The following is a 15,980-nucleotide window of genomic DNA, read 5'->3' as shown; positions in this document are numbered from 1 at the left end:
ATGATACAGTTTTTAGGAAATTGTGAGTGTGTAGAGAAGATTTCTGTTTTCCCTATCGTGCTAATGATTCTTGTGGCTCCAAGGCATTTGAGTGGAGAGGCAGCATGAGAACTACTATTCAGTTCTGCAGGAATAAATGGAAACCTTGTACTGCTTTGTGACAGCCCCAGCCCTCCTTTGCAGGGGAATTGCTGCATCTGAGTAACAAACCAGAAATGGCCCAAGCACTGTGCTGTGATCGGCAGACCCAGCCCTGATGAAAAGCCCTTGAGCCATTTTGAGTAACCTCAGAAGGGTTTGTGTGTTTGATTCAGATCTGACATTACCTCTGTCATAGCCTCGATTGGCAATGACCTGAGAAGCGTGATTTATAAAGGAAGTTACTATGTTAAATAAAAGTTACATAAGGAATAATTTACCACCAGCTGTGCACAATAATGCTGCTGTAATGCCATCAAGACGCTATGCCGACATCAGAAACTCTCTCTGTGAAGTTTCAGTGTCTTGTTATTCTCCCCAGGACTCACAGAGGGGCTTGCAGCCGCAGCTCATGCTCCTTCATTGCCCACCCTCCCCTCCAGGCAGGCAGCAGCCGCAGTGTAGGAGGCACAGGCACGCGCAGCCCTTCCAGCACGAAGCCCAAGTCATCCTGGAGCCCAAGGCATCCTGCACGCAAGGTGGTGCGGTTTGGTAGGGGGAATTACCCCCATCCCTCCAGGCCTCTGGCTGGCTGGGTGCAAGTCAGCTTCAGCCTGGAGGCTGCAACCTGAGCCGTAGCATTGCACACAGCTAAGTGCCTCCTCTAGTTTTACTAACAAACTCCTCTTTGATGCTCTCTGAAATACAGTTCTGTGGCTCCTGGTTTGCATCCAGCAAGCCCAGGGCGCGGGTAGATGCGGTAGGAGCGCGCGCACCTGCCCTGCAGGCACGGTGGGCAGTGTGCCAGAGCAATGGCCTCACAGCCTGGAGAGCAGCTCTGCCGCTGGGCTTGCTGGATCCTGACATCTGGCTGCAAGTCCCGCAAAGGGCTGGGAGCGCGCCCACCCTGTGCGGGAGCTGCTGAGCCTGGAGCAGTTTACACCAGGCCCTCGTGCTGTTCCCTTCCTTGGGCCCCTTGGACTGTTTCAGTGCTCATGACCCCCAGCCCCTCTCCGATGGGACTGTAAGCTATAATGTTTAGAGTGAGAGAAGGATGACAGGGGGGATAAAGAGAAGCGAGGGAAAGGCACCTAATACGATTTCAGAGAGCCCTCTGGCAGTCTGTCCGTGGGAGGCTGCCATGTATAATAAGGAAACGATTTGTCTGGGAATGATTCAGCATGCAAAACTCTCCCTCCCTGACCTCTTCCTAAGTCCCCAGCATGAGATTGCGGGAGGTTTCCAGTGGAGGAGAGCCGATAAGGCACAATAGTTTTCATATGCTCAGAAGGGAGGTCAAAGTGTCCGTGCTGAGGCAGCATTCTCACTGCCGTGTGGGGCTGCGTCGAGCCATATTTCACCTTTACCCCACGGAGGGAGATGGATCTTGCCTTGCTTAGAGACACATTAAGCATAAGGGAACTTTCCTTTTCTCCCCAGGCAGCCCTTGGGGTTGTGCTTCCCACAGCCTCTCACCGTGCCCTGGGGACCATGGTGAGCAAAACCCTACCAGCAGCTGCAGAGCTCCTTCCCTGCTGATTTTCACGGGGCTGCCTCTGCGCTCTGAGCTGGCGCACTGGTATTCCCCTGAGGTTTCCATCCCTTTTGTGGGGGACCTCAAGGAGGGCTGGAGGCTGGAGCAGCTGCCTTGTGGGAGCCCATGTGGTGATACAGGCTGGTTTTCAGCAGGGGAAATTTGTGTGAATTTTCTGGAGCTCAGTCTAGACGTGAGGGTTGAGTCATTTTTGCTTCTCAGGTGCTCTGGGAGTTCCTTCTGTCCAGCACTATAAGCCTCTACCTGACTTGCACAAATGATTACAAAACTGCAGTTTCTTGGGAATTGAACTGATTTTATAGGTTGTCAGGCTCTCCCGGCAAGTGTGGGAGGGGAAGAGGGGAGACAGCAACAAAGTAAACTCAACAGCACTGAGTTTGCAAATGCCGACTGTTAAAATAGTATCCAACCCGTGTGTGATTCTCTGTCCCTCACTACGCACCCTGACATTTTTGCAGCCTTCTTTCATTGAAATCTTTATTAGCTCTTGGGGTGGGGTCTTTTGCTGTTTGCTTTCTGCAGTTAGTTACGCTAATGCAAAAAAGGTATGAGGTGTGAGCAGATCAAAATGGTCAGCCTGAGGGGGCTGCAGGTCCCTGCCTGCAGCCACTGTCATGTGGGAAAGGAGCAGCTGTGCTCCTGAGGAGTTACCTTCCAGAGCAGTGCAGCTGTCTCCAGATCTAGTGTTGCTCCTTTTTTTTTCATTAGCTGAATGTAGAGATGGCCAAGATTCCTGACCCTACAAGTTCTGGGCAGTCGAAATTCTCCATGTGGCTGAAGGCCATGAAATACATACAGCATGCCTTGGGGAGCTGGAGGGGGAACCAAGCCTGATTCAAAGATGGGAGAAGAGACAAGCTCTGCAAAGGAGTGGTTTTTCTGCTATGGGATGAGGCTGGACTGGGCATGCAATGGGGTTTCAGGGTGAGAAATTAATGACCTTCATCAGCTCGCTTCCCCTACAGCAGTGACTTATGCTTATACCTTCTGCGCTCCTGGTAGTGTAATCGGCTCAGCATGGGGGCTGTGTTTGAAATAGTTATGAGTGTGCAGATGACAAGCTGCTGGTGGGCACCACAGGCTTTGTGAATTCACAGGGTGCAAGGCCAAGGTGAATAAGCCACCCAGTGTTAGCCCACAATGGGCCTGATGCTCAGCTGTGAAGGAGATGCCAGAAGTTCAAACCAGTACTTAGAGTTTATGAATTCTCCTTCTGGATGCGTGGCTCTCTAGGTCCTTCAGAGATACCAGAATGGACTGCAAGTGAAATAGCTCCTTTCCCCGTTATTAGGTGATATCTGTTAGCAGACGGCTCATTTTCTGTTTTGTTCCTGGCGCAGACATTTTGGCCAGAAGCAGTTTCCAACCTGGCAAGCACAACGAAAGTATTACAAGAAGGGAGAGAAGTCCAGATCCAGGGAGGAAATATTTTTATTCTCTTTTTCTCGCTGGTTTGAAAATAGCCCTTAAGAAGGATATGTCAGCCAAGAACTGAATTGTCTCAAGTTCCTTCTTCATATATACCATCTAGTAACAAGTCCACTCTGCACTTTTGTCTCTTTTCTGATTTTGGTAGGAATTTTAGGAAAATCAGCCTGAATTGGGATTCCTACCTGTGCACGTGCTAGGTCTGACACTGGTCAAAATCAGCTGCTTTGTGGGGTGTGTGCATGCAATAAGCTGTCCTTTGTGAATGTCTTCTCCTAGCTCCTAGTATGCAGGGATTGGCTCTGAAATGGGTAGGATTTTGTCAAAAGCTTTTGCCTCTCACCACCTACAGTTTACTATCACAAAGCTGGATAGACTTGTTACCATTATGAATGCCCAGTCCCAGCTCTGTGTGTTGTACTTTCTCCCCATAGCTGCCAGTAAAAATGCATTGCAGTCTGTCAAAGCCGAGAGCGGAGAAAAAACAGGGAGTGTGGAGGAAACTGGGCAACTGTCTGTCAGTCATCATCTCCCTTGCTCTGCTGTTCACTTTTGCTGTGTAGAACAAATCACGTAACCTTTCTGTGTCTCAGTTCCTTCCCGTATAATGAGGACAAATATTAATTTGTCTCCTAGTGACAGAGAGAGGTTGCGTTCATACTTACAAAGTGCTTTCGTAATCATAGGTATTCCGTCAGTTCCATATATTGTTATCCAGCTGTCTGAATGATCAGTGTTTCCCAAAGTCTGGCTGCTTGGAGCTTGGTCTGTGGGGTACTACATGGTCAGCTTCCTGCTGTGCTCATGTGCTGAGCAGGAGACAACCAAGAAAGGTGGGTCACTGGTGCTGGATGTGACACCTGGATCTGTGCTGTTACTTTTTAGCCTGGTGCATTGGTGGTCCATGGAGCTGTTGTGGCAAGGATGGTATGTAGCTCCATGGGGAGAAGACGGTTGGCATCTCATCACCTTCTCCAAGCAGCGTACACATCCCTCTTTCTCTCCCCATTACCCAGCCAAACCCCCTTTTTCACCATTTGCTGGATTTTCACCTCCTGAGTCCCCCTGAATTTTCTGTTTTTCACCCATGGCTTGTGATGGAATGGTCAACAAGCCCATCTGCTCAGGCTCCTCAATCCTGCACCTTGGCATGGTGGGGGACTTACCCAGCAGTGATTAATGATGTGCACTTCATTAGCACTTCCACCATTACTTTTCTGAGTAGTCTGTAAATGCCACACCAGCCCTTTCTTTGTTACCTTTTCTCACTTCACTGTTGAATTAATTCTTTCAGACCTCTTCCCAGAGGAGCTACTGCTCGCTTACTGATATCTAAGGATTTCCTATACCCTGGCTTTTTATGGTTTTCATATTGGGGGCATTATTTCCCATCTTGCCCTGTTTTCCCTAGATATTTAATGTTTTGCATTTCATAGTCCCTGTCTGATATTTTCTCTCTGCATTTTCTCATCTCAATTGTGTTTTTTTGCTTTCCCAATCTCACTCTTTTATACAGGAAAATGGAGGTTTGAGTATGTTTAAATCATCCTGTAACATTGTGCAGAGCACAAGCTCCCAGCAGCAGCATTCTAGGTGCTGGTTAAAAATTATTCCCAGAAACCTTCCATTCTTCTTTTTAAATACAGTTTTGGGTTCCTTTCTGTAGAACATGGTTGCAATGCTGCAGAAGCTGTTGGTTGTACTTCTGTTGAGAAATCCAGGACTCTTGCACATGGACAGCTGTGCAACCACAAGGAAATACTTAAATTTTAATTCTCCTAAGAGCCTTATGGAAGCTAATCTTCACAAGAGCCCTGGGGACTGGGGTCTTGCACAGATAGGAAAGGTGGCACACAGATGCTCAATCAGGGTCTCAGGAAATCAAAAGCAGAACGGGAATTGGTAGATTTTTGTATTACTATCTCCAGGCAGGTTCTTGGAATGTCTTTGACAGGTTTTCTGCTGCCTCAGTGCTTGCACACCACCTACCCTCTACCACATGTAATGGAAATTGCCACCAGGCATGAACAGCTGACAAACTTTGAGCAGTAGGACTGAGGTATAGCTTTGGGAGAAGCATGGATTTATGATGATACGTGGTACATATTATGATATATGACACATAGGATACATTTTGTGAAATGTCTCTTAGTTGACAAAAAGAAAATCAATTACTTGCATCCAAGATTCCTGTTTGAAAAAATTTCTGTCTGCAAACAGCCAAAGAGATAAAAGTTAATTGCTCTAATGTAGCCAGCAAACCATTTGCCCTCACACCCCAGTGTCGATCTGAAGCATAGTGGCTTTGCACAGGGTGGGAAATCTCTGTATGGGTCATTTTTAGGTCTAAATAGGTTTTCCTGGGCTTTGCATTTCTGGAAACACTGCCACAGTGCAGCGGCAAAACAGGAGCAACTCTTGCCTTTGGCTCCCTCTCTGGCCCGGCTTGCCTCTCTTCTCTGCTGCACAGGGTATGTTGGGGGTACCTCGAGCGCTGCAGTGCTGTGGCTGAACAAGCCTTCCTTCTTGTTCCAGACAAGACCTGGGACTCGGGCTAGCCTGCTTAAGGTCACCTTGGATATTTCTGATCATTGCTGCAGTGTGTTGCTCTGACCCGTTCTGTGCACCAGTGGTCCCAAGCTGCTGGTTTGTACACAAGAAGGCTGGATGCTGCTGCTTGCCCTATATTGTCTTTTGAATCTTGTTGCAGAGGGGTGTCTGGGAGGAATGCTGCTTTGGTTTGGGAGCAACCAAAAGCATAGATTATCTGATCACATGGATTATTACTTTTTAATCATAAATGAAACAAAGCACAAAAACTGAGATGTGATGTAGAACATGAACAAGTTTGGATGTTCAGCCTTTGCAGCTCAGGCCAATGCCTGCAGAACACAAAGGGTTAGTTATTCCAGCAGTAGCACGATTAGGTGTTACGAACACTAATGATCCAAAAAGCTCAGTTTTAGTTTACAGTGAGAATTGTATCCAACATTTTCATGCCTGTTAACTTTGCAGACAGCAGATTTCCTGCAGGAGCCAGAGATCCAGGCATCTTCATGAAAACTTTCTGCAAATGCACGTAGTGTCTGACTAGACCTGTGGTCCGTGGTGGGGAGTTAGACAAGGTGAGACTGTAAAAGGCCGGTAATTGTACACAGGAGATGGCTGTGATTGCTTTGAATGTGGAGCCATTGTCAGGAACACAGAGGGAAAAGCACAGCCTATTTGAGCACTCTTATCTCAAACTCCTGGCTAAGTGAAGTCAGGAAATGATTGGGGGGTGCTGTTGTTGTCTGTGCATTTTCACCTCAGGGATTTGCAGAAACTTGGGATTTTGTGCTGCCTTTGGCATGGCTTTGCTGCCCTTTGCCAAGTTTCATTAATCAGCAGCCAGGGGTTACATGAAGGGTATGGTGTCTACCCCATGGGAATTCAGGGACCACAATGAGAGGTTTCAGTAATGTTTGTTTAAAAGCACTTGAAGGTTTTTTTATTATTTTTGGCTCCTGAAACATAACTGCCATCCTTTAACTATTATCAATGGCATTAGATCTTCACGTACTAGCAGCACGCGGGGATCCATGAGAGAGTGTCAGACTGGCTTGCTGTTACATGAAAAATGTCACATCTTGCAGCATCTCAGCTCTTGATTTTTGTCTGGTTTTTAGCACTTTGTAATTTGATGCCGTCATATTATCAAAGGGAAAAATGTCTCAAATTAGAGCCTGCTTTAAACAGATGCTTTGCAGTCTCAAATAAGTACAATTTGTAGGCATAACTCAGAGAGAAATTTAAATGTTGAAGGCAGCTACACTCACCAAATTGGTGGGATCCAACTAAATCCAGATGAATTTTTATTCCAGCTTCCCATCACCCTGTGAGCAGACCTCTTTCTTCTGGGGCATTCCCCTTGATTTGCTCTTATCCCTGAGACTCTGTCTGTCTTTTGTGCTGTCTCCTTGTCTTTGAGTCTCTTAGGCATTGCTGTGTGATGGTGTTGCACTTCATATATCGCTCTGTGTGTACAAAAAACCTTAATTATGGCACGTTAAATGAAACAGTATGTAGAGCGTGGGCTAAACTCTGGGATATTTTTAGTCTTTTTTGGCCTTGTCATGGCCCTTGCTATATTTCTCTGGGAAACTGTTGCTGAGTAGCATCATTTAGCTTGTCTCACATAACTCCAGGCTCTTGGAAAAGCCAGAGTTTCCTGCCAGGCATGAGACTTCTGGGATGGCTGTTTTCCCATCAGGAACGTGCCCATTTTAGCATATACGACCTCATGCCTTATTAATTTTGATGAGTGTTTGGGGTGGAAAGGCAATCTCAGGATTAAGGGTTGTATTTGGGGGGAGTAAACCCCAAAGGTCATGACTTTAAACTGTGGCTAGGTTGTGTGTAGCTAACATCTGTATCCCTGTGCTCCTTTTGCAGAGCAACTGGATCACTGCTGGTGAGGGTTCCTGATCCACAGATATTCCCATGAAAAGGGACAAAAAGCATTACTGCAACTGGCAAATGAAAAGACTATAGATGCGTGGAGGACAGAACCCAAATCAATGCCTCTATGGGGAAGCAGTGGCCTCAGTGCCACAGTGGGTGACTGCTGGCTGGACATCATTCAGCTCAGCGTGCGAGAGCACATGGGGGGAAGGCCACAGTCCTGGCTGGGGGTGTGGGAGAGAGTTTGAGATGAGGGGATGTCAGGAGGCTCGGAAGAGGGATGTTGCAAGGCCAGGGTGGGATTACAGGCGTCATTAGAGAGCGGGGGTTACAGGGGTGACTAGGCAAGGAAGCACACCTGACCTGGATCCTACAGCAGCATTACCGTAACTGCTTCCAAAACAGCTCGCTTGAAATGCTGGGGTACAAAATGAGGGCTGAACCTGGGACCAGAGACGTGGCCCCACTGTCTGCCCTGCCCGGTCTGTCAGGGCCCCTGTTTCACAGCAGAATAGGCAGAGGGGCAGATAAGCCTTTGTTGCCTCCAGCTCCCGTGCAAAACTCACCCTTTAGCTCAAACCAGTGAGGCTGATGGCCATGCACTGAGCTCTCTGGCTCTAAGCTGTTGTGTGTAAGTGCACACACATGTTCTACTCTGCCCGTTGCTTCAAGCAGTAGAAACCTCTGGCAAACGGTTGAGGCAGACATCTGGGGATGCTGATGTCTTAAACTCTGTAACATGATTTGCTAGGGCTCGTCTGGTTTTTGAACCTATGGTATTCACCTTTGCAATCTCCTCTTTCTTACCCTGAGTGCTAAAAGGTTTTTTTTTTTTTTGTGGTGTAATGAGAATTTCGTGTAACACCATGGCTCTAGGAACTGCAGCTTTATAAAGAAGAGGAGGTTATGAGAGATCGTATAAAATCATGTTCTATTATATTACATAAAAATTAAATAATACCATACTTCAGAGACAGAGAAAAGCACTTTTATTAGCTGAGAAAACACACATGAAATTTGAGTTTTACATGCAACAGCACACAAGGTGGGAGCAGAACAGACCTCTCAACACAGAGAGAGGAAAAAGAGAGCAGCTGAAGATCCTGACTGTTGAATTCTTCCTCTGCTGGGCAAAGAATTACATTAAGAATTGGAGAATTTATTTTCTGCAGTCATTAGAAAAATGAAGACCGTTATATATTTTAGTTTAATTGTTCAGTTTTAAAACTGCTTAGAACCCAAGGAGTGAATTTAAGACAGAGTTTTTCAAAGAAAACCCTGCTAGTCCCAAACTGAACCAAGACTTAGATTAATCACAGTCTTCTGTGCAATAGGGGGCATTTGAGAATCCATCAAGTTCATGGGAAAATGATCTTGGAAGAGCAACAAATAAATGCTGTGACCTTTTGACTCTGCTAGCCCTGGAGCTGTGGTAAGTTTGCAGTCAGGCACTTGGTTCCAGACAGGAATTTTCATTGCTGCAGTGAAGTAAATCACCATGAGGAGGAGGCCTCACTGGTCCTGTCTGCATGGAGATGTTTTCAGAGCTCTATTTCCCTGTGGGTGCCCCTCCATCAGTGACTGCATAAATGGGAGCTGAATGGTAGATCTGCTCAGGAAGCCTGAAGTACCTGCATCTTAAACCACGATAGTTAATGCAGTACCAGAAATGCCATCTTTATCACTCCCGTGGTCTGCAGTGTTGTTCTGGCTACATCCCAACGGTATGGGATGGATTTGTCCCCAGGGCAGATTTAGTGAGGGGACAGAGGGTGCTATAGTGCCTTACAATAGCATCATCTTGATGTGGCACATGTAGGACATGTGCAGTTTGCCATTCCTATCCACATCTTTTCTGCAGTTCAAAAAAGCTGAATTAATGATGGGAAGTAAAATAACTTTTAGGAAAATCATTGTTTTTCATGATTATTAATTTAATGATCCTTAGAAACAAATGGCTTTTAAACCTTATGTTAGGGAAAGGGAATTTCTCTGTAATTATTTTGGCTGATTTGCCTTTTTTTTTTTTTAATTTTGCTTTTTGTAGCCTAGACAGAGTTGTGTCTACCTGCGGCCTCAGTTCACATTTCAGCCTTTCCTGGAGCTGTTGTATCTATGTCCTCTCCAGAGCTTGTGTTCACGAAGTTTGTAAGAACTTACTTATCCTGGAAACCTCTACTCTGGTCTGGTTTAAAGCTGGTCCATGAGTTCCCAACTGCATGTTGGGTCTCCTTCCTTAGGAACCAGAAACAGTTTTTTGTGTAACTAGTTTCTAGTGCTTTAAAGGAATGACTGGCTGGGGCAAGATTTGAGATAAAATTGAGCATTGAAAATTGTGGTTTCTCCTGATCGGTCATCATGTGCAAGGGATAAAAGGCCTGATTACCACTGACACTGCTCGGGGAGACAGTCCCACCAGGCTGGATGTTGTTTTGTTCTTGTTTGCCACCTTCTCTGTGTGGCACATTGGGTTGTCATGTGAGGAGAGTAAGAGGAGCTTGTTCTCTGTGCAGTCATTGTCAGGTTGTCCATGAAATATGGGGAATACAGCTCTTCTCAGCATTGTAGGTCCTGCTGGGGGGCTCCTGCACCAACAAGCTCCTTGCAGTTGTTCACTGGCACAGCTACATGAGCAGGAGTCTGGAGCAGATGCTTTGCCTTTGTATTCTGTGTAGGCTCTGTCCTTACTCTCAGTAAAAGACTAGGCATGTCAAACATGCTCAGGTCCTTTAAAATTACTCCTTTTCCTCTAATGTTAGCAAAACCAGTGCTGCTACAAGGAGAGCCTCACCTTGTCATGCCTAAAAGGCTGGTACAGTGCAGTGCCTAGGACTCAGCTTTGGAGTAGTAGAAACCTCTGGAAGAGTACCACAGCCTTTGCTGTTGTCTGTAGAAGCCTCCTCTCCTTCCTCAACATACGTGCTCAGTGTGAAAGTGTGAAGTGGTGAAGAAACAACTACAAACTCACTTACCTGAAATACTTTCTTTTCCTCTTTCCATCCTTTCCCATCTGCTCTTTTTTTGCACTTCTGTTCCTTTGGTGATGATAAAGACCCCCCATATTCATTCTGTGGATTTCCTCCCCCTAAGGCAGCCAGTGAAAAATACAGATGGCATTCGATATAATCAGAGGAAGATTCCAGTTGGGTTCCCCCCCACCACCACCCTTTTCATGCTCTAGGCATTAGTATAATGAAGGAGAAGGCAATGATTGTTGTTTAATTTACATTCTTCAAGGAAGATTCCTTTGGCCTGTGTGGGATAGGAAAAGACTGGTCAATGTGGCAACATGTGAATGTCTAAGTCTGGACTGAGGGCTGATCTTTCATGTATTTAGGTAAAGAAAGGAATGTGCCCCCTGCCTTCCTTCTGCAGATCATCCTCACCTGCCATACCCACCCTTGTCGCCTGTTTGTGAGCAGTGATTCATGGGCTCACCAAGAACACAGCTGCTGCAGATCATCCCGGTCCAGAAATGGTGACGACAACTGCAGTGCTGTTCCACCACCAGCTGAGAGACGCTCCCGTAACTGGCCAGAGCAATCACTCACTGAAAGAGATCGTTTGGCTGAGAGCTGTGCCAGGGATTTTCTTGTACGATGTACAAAGAAGCCAAACTAGAGGAGCTAGGTTGGCCTGACCTGTCCCTGTGAAAGGGGGAGTAGAGTCTAGTCCCCCACTGCGCCGTCTGCAATATCGCCTCCTACGCTGACTCATTTCACCAGGACAGAGCAAGGGGAAGCAACAAGCTTGGTTCTGTCCCTTGTTTTCCCTGTAGGGTGGCTGCACACAGCCTGATGTTTAGTACTTCTTTCTCAGTGAAGTGGATACAGCTTTTCTCTGGCAGAACTGAGAGAACTGGAACTGCCTGTGCCGCAATTTGTTCCCTGGGTTCTGCTCACTGGGAAAGCTGGTGCCAGCCTTTATCAGAGCAGATGATGTCTTACAATCAAGTTGTAAGTGATTGCACTATTAGGATTTTTTTCCAAGTCAAAAATGGCTCTCCAGTAATGTAAAATTTTTCATCTCTGATCATACTCTGATGGGCACATGGTAGTTCTTCTGCTTCTCCAATACATCTTCCTTTCCATAGACAAAGGTCCACTAACTCATTTATTTGCCACTTTTTCCTCTCTTTGAAAAACTCCTTAAATTTCCACCACTGGGAAAACATTTAATTGCCTTAAAACCTGCAACATGGTTTTGCGTCTGGTTCGTTGAGGCTTTGAGGCCAGACAACTTTATTAGCAACAGTGACTTCCTTTGCAGATAAATTCTCCTTTTCAGAGAACATCTTCCCTAAACAGTTTCACAGCTGATTATGGACACAAATAACTCATCAGAAAAGTTAGTGATACTCAGTGCTTGGCAAGCCCTGAGTTATTATCCAGTTAATGCTGCGGCACTGTGCATTTCCAGCTGTGTTGCAGTGGCACGCAGACCTCACCAGCTGTTGTGGAGCTCATCAAATAGCTGTTGAGCATCATCCCTGATTTGTCATAAACCTAAAGGTTCCTCTGGGGAAAGAATGCCACAGCCTGGCTCCACTACAGTGGTGCTCCGGCACTGTCGTTATCATAGGTACTCTGCTTGTTTGAATTCCTCCCCTCTCCCTTTTGCCTTCATTATTTTTCCTGTTTGTTGCAAGAGTTGGGATCAGATTATTCATAGCCTTATGCTTCTAACTGACCTCTCTGGAAATGTAGTTTGGTGTATGCTTTAGGGCTACCTGGCTTCATTTCTTCCTAACCAGCTGAGTTTACATTTTAAAAAAGATTTAGATGCCTAACAATGCCAAGAGGCACAGAATGGTTCACAGTTTTTGTGAACTGCTCAGGTACATTGTCCCTATAAAGAAGAATAAAGTTCTAGGTGTAAACTGTGGTATGGACAAAAGCTGTGTTTTATGCAGGATTTTAATATTTGCACTTATTTTGAATAGGATCAAACCCAGAAAACTTCAAAACTGGAAAAGAAATTCTGAGGGGGGCACGAGGGGAGCTTTTTATGGGGTTCACAGAAGTGCTTTGTTTTAAGAAATACTTATCTTCAGATGCATAATACAGAACACGCTGAAACAAAACCTTATTTCAGAATATTTAATGCTTCTCAAGGTTTTCCCATGTCTGAGTTTCTCCCTTTCAGAACTTTTCCAGTTTTCTTCCTTTTTTTCCTTTAGACACAATTTTAGCAGAACTGATATGATTTCCCAAATTGTTTTGGCTCAAGAAAAAAAGCTTCCAAAGATTTTCAGACCTCTTCAGCCTTACTGCTGCTGAAAACCCTTTTTTGTTACTCATGTGCTTCCTAGAGACTGAAAAAATCCAGCCCATGGTCTGCTGCAGAAGGTGCTTTGCAAATGCAAGAGATCACAGTTAAATTTCTGATCCTGATGGCCAGATTGCTTAAACTCTCAGTTCTTCACTGTTTCATGATATTATGTGAACAATAAAGTTGTTTTTCTTTTTGGGTTCTGTGATTATCTGTGCAGGGTCTGAGTTATTGCAATCCCTAATTTCAAGAGTTCAGCTTTTTAACTCAGCCAACACCCCTTCAGGCTTGTAGTTTGGAAACACCTTGTTCAAATCACTGCTAAATGACCCTTATGTTTGTATGGAAACATTATCAAAAGATTCGTGGAACTCACTCCTGCCCAAATCCCTCCATCTCTGAGAAACACATTGACAGCAGTATTTTTCCTTCCCTACGTTGCACTGTAATCTCAAGAGATTTGCAGTGATCAGTTACAGGGACACCCAAGTACTAGTGACAGGTGGAAGTGTTTGTGTATTTTCACAGAGAATTGCTCACTTCGGGACTGTACTTCTTGTAAAACTTGCCAAGTCACCACGATTGGGCTGTGAGTGTCCTGGTGACTGCTCTATAAATAATCTGGATGGACAGAGACAGTGCAAAAAGCAAACAGAGCACTTAAGCAGTGAGGACTTTTCTGTTGAGCCTGCTGTGTTTGTGCAGGTTGTCATTGTGACTGTCACAAACTGGCTGCAAAAAATGTTTTCAGCTGCTTGAGATAAAATGGACAGAGGTGGAAGCTTTGTGTTGGCTCGACACAGTGAGATGCTTTTGGGCCAGAAATGTTCTTTCTGCTACCATTCCCCTGAAGACTTCTTTGGCGTGAAGGTTCGTGTGTTACAGTATATATATTAGTCCAATAAAAGATACACGTGATCTGCCTTGTCTTGCTATTAGTCCATCACCAAAAAAGTGTTGCTTCAGCTAATGGTGGCTCATATTTGATTTCTATCCAGTGTATTTTAAGGCTGAAAACCCATCCAGCAAGATAGGTGTCTGTTTCAGTGCTGTCCTCTGCCTGTTATTAGGTATGTTTGTATTAATGATGAGATATCCTGCAGCATTAGTCAATTTAAATATTGAAAACAAATGTTCTCTCGTTTCTCTGCCTTGGGGCAAGGAGTGATTATTCCTGCCTCTTCAGAGTATAGAAATCTGCATCTGTTGAGGTCTCTGTTCTGCTGTGAGCCCAACATATGAACTCAGTTTGCAAATTCATCTGAGAAATGCTAAAATTGGCACCTGGTTCTGCAGGCACCTGTACCAGTAATGTATCCGATGGTCTAAATACCACTTTGCTTTGGAATTGCAGTTTTTTAGACTTGGCCTCTTGGGTCAACATTCTTCTGTCTCTTTATTGTTTACATCTTGATGTTTCAGTGTCACCAGGATACCTTATTATGACCCTGGGATGCAAACAGTCCATTGCTGAGGGTTTTTTTTTAGTAACTTGGCAACGTTATCTAAAGCAAAGCAGACTCTTGAAATTGGGACATACTGCAATTCACAGGGACAATGAAAAGTATTTGTGGTACAGAATATTTTGCACATTTGAAACCTCAGTTACATCAATCTTACTCAGAAAAGAAGTGGCTGGAGCAAAAACTAATTTTTTGCTGTTTAATGTTTCTGATAAAATTAGCATTTGCAAAAAAATACACTTAGAAATGGTATAAGAGTTTCACACAATAGCCTTAACAATGTTTGTAGTGCTGTTTATAAATATGTGTTTAGGGAGATATAAAATTGTAGATGATTGACCTGATAAAGCCATACTATCATTTTCTGAGCTATTTAGGCGTGTTGACTGAATGAATGTTTAGAATCTGTGCAGCACATGTAGTAAAAATTTGCATGAAGACGGTATTGATTTCAGGTGCAGGGGAAGCATTTTGATGCAGAATAGAAGAGCTGCTGGATTTATCTGTATTCTAAGTTGGGAGCAGGCAGGATTTTCCCAAGGGACCCCTTCTAGTCCTAATGTGAGCTGATGCAAGGCAATGGGAGGCATTGCATACGAGATGTATCCAACAACTGTGAGCTGCAGCTATTGGGTCCAGTTCCCGGTCCGTTCTGTGTACCCCAGTGAGGCATTCTGTGATGACTCTCTCAAATTGCCTCATTTCTAGCCCTTGGCACGAGGGAAAGCTGCTCCCCTGACTACATTCAGAGAGGTAGAAGCAGATGTTACTCTTCAGGCCATTCTTGACATGGGTCTAATGATGAGTTACCAGCATTTTTTGGCAGCTGCATGTTGATTTCGGCATTTGGGGGCTGCAGAGTTGGGATACCAGAAGCAGCAAGAAGACTTAGCTCTTGCACAGCAAGGGAGAAGCTACATCCCTAGTGAGTGGCAGTGAAGAGGGCAGGAGGAAAACAAGAAAGCATGGGGCACGTTGCTGTGAGTTGCAGAAGAATAACAGGAATTTCACAAAACTGATACTCGTGGTGATGTGCCATTTATGATGAAGCGCCTTAATTTGTTGAGATCATTTTGAACATTTTGTTTCTTCAAGCCAATCTCAAGATCTTTCTGTATCCTCAATCTGGAGCTCATTAAGTGCATGATGCATGGAAAACCGTTCACCTCTGAATAATGTAATACTGGGGAAAACAAGCCCTTAACCCCGTTTTCTGTTGGACATCTTTTGCATTCCAAATTCCATTAATTTTTTATATGTGCACTCAAACACTTGTTCATACATCTCACTGTGTCTGAGTGTGGATTTGAAAGTCGCTCTGTGCAAAAATCTCATCTCGTCACAGAGAACAAAATACATAAGCACAGTGCTTCATCCCCCTGAGATGGCCCAAGAGATGAAAATGCCCCCTTACTGCCCGTGTTACAGATGAGTATTTCTCCAAAGGGAGATATTGAAGGATGCAGTGCATTTAGGAGTTTGTTGTTGCCTTGTTTCAAAGTGAGGAGAGAATCAATAATTTGTTAGGCTGTGAGCTGACGGCTTGTCTGGGTGCCAACTCCAGTGCCCTCCAGGATAAGCTGCCAAAGTGTCTGAGGGAGCAAAGCGGGATGTAAATTCCACAAGTCATTTTCCTGAAACTCTTATGTGGGAAACCTTTAGAAGCCTCTCAGTAAGGACAA

At 45.0% G+C, this 15,980-nt stretch overlaps 1 protein-coding gene across 2 annotated transcripts in view; it reads left to right on the top strand.

Annotated features, from left to right (window-relative positions):
- The window catches only part of SEMA5B (semaphorin 5B), a 272,400-nt gene that overhangs the window by 51,561 nt on the left and 204,859 nt on the right, over window positions 1–15,980 (top strand). The window contains exon 1 of one of the 2 annotated variants that reach the window (XM_027678990.1): window positions 12,094–12,145. The exons of the other annotated variant lie outside the window; for it this stretch is intronic. The gene's annotated coding sequence lies outside the window, so the exon portion shown is untranslated. Of the gene's footprint in view, window positions 1–12,093; window positions 12,146–15,980 lie in introns of those variants that run through there. 2 annotated transcript variants of the gene reach the window in all.

This window comes from Neopelma chrysocephalum, unplaced genomic scaffold (genome assembly GCF_003984885.1).
Source record: "Neopelma chrysocephalum unplaced genomic scaffold, ASM398488v2 Primary Assembly neopelma1_44, whole genome shotgun sequence".
NCBI classification, from domain to species: Eukaryota; Metazoa; Chordata; class Aves; order Passeriformes; family Pipridae; genus Neopelma; species Neopelma chrysocephalum.
Note: the sequence above shows the minus strand (reverse complement) of the source record. Positions and strands in the feature narration are given on the sequence as shown.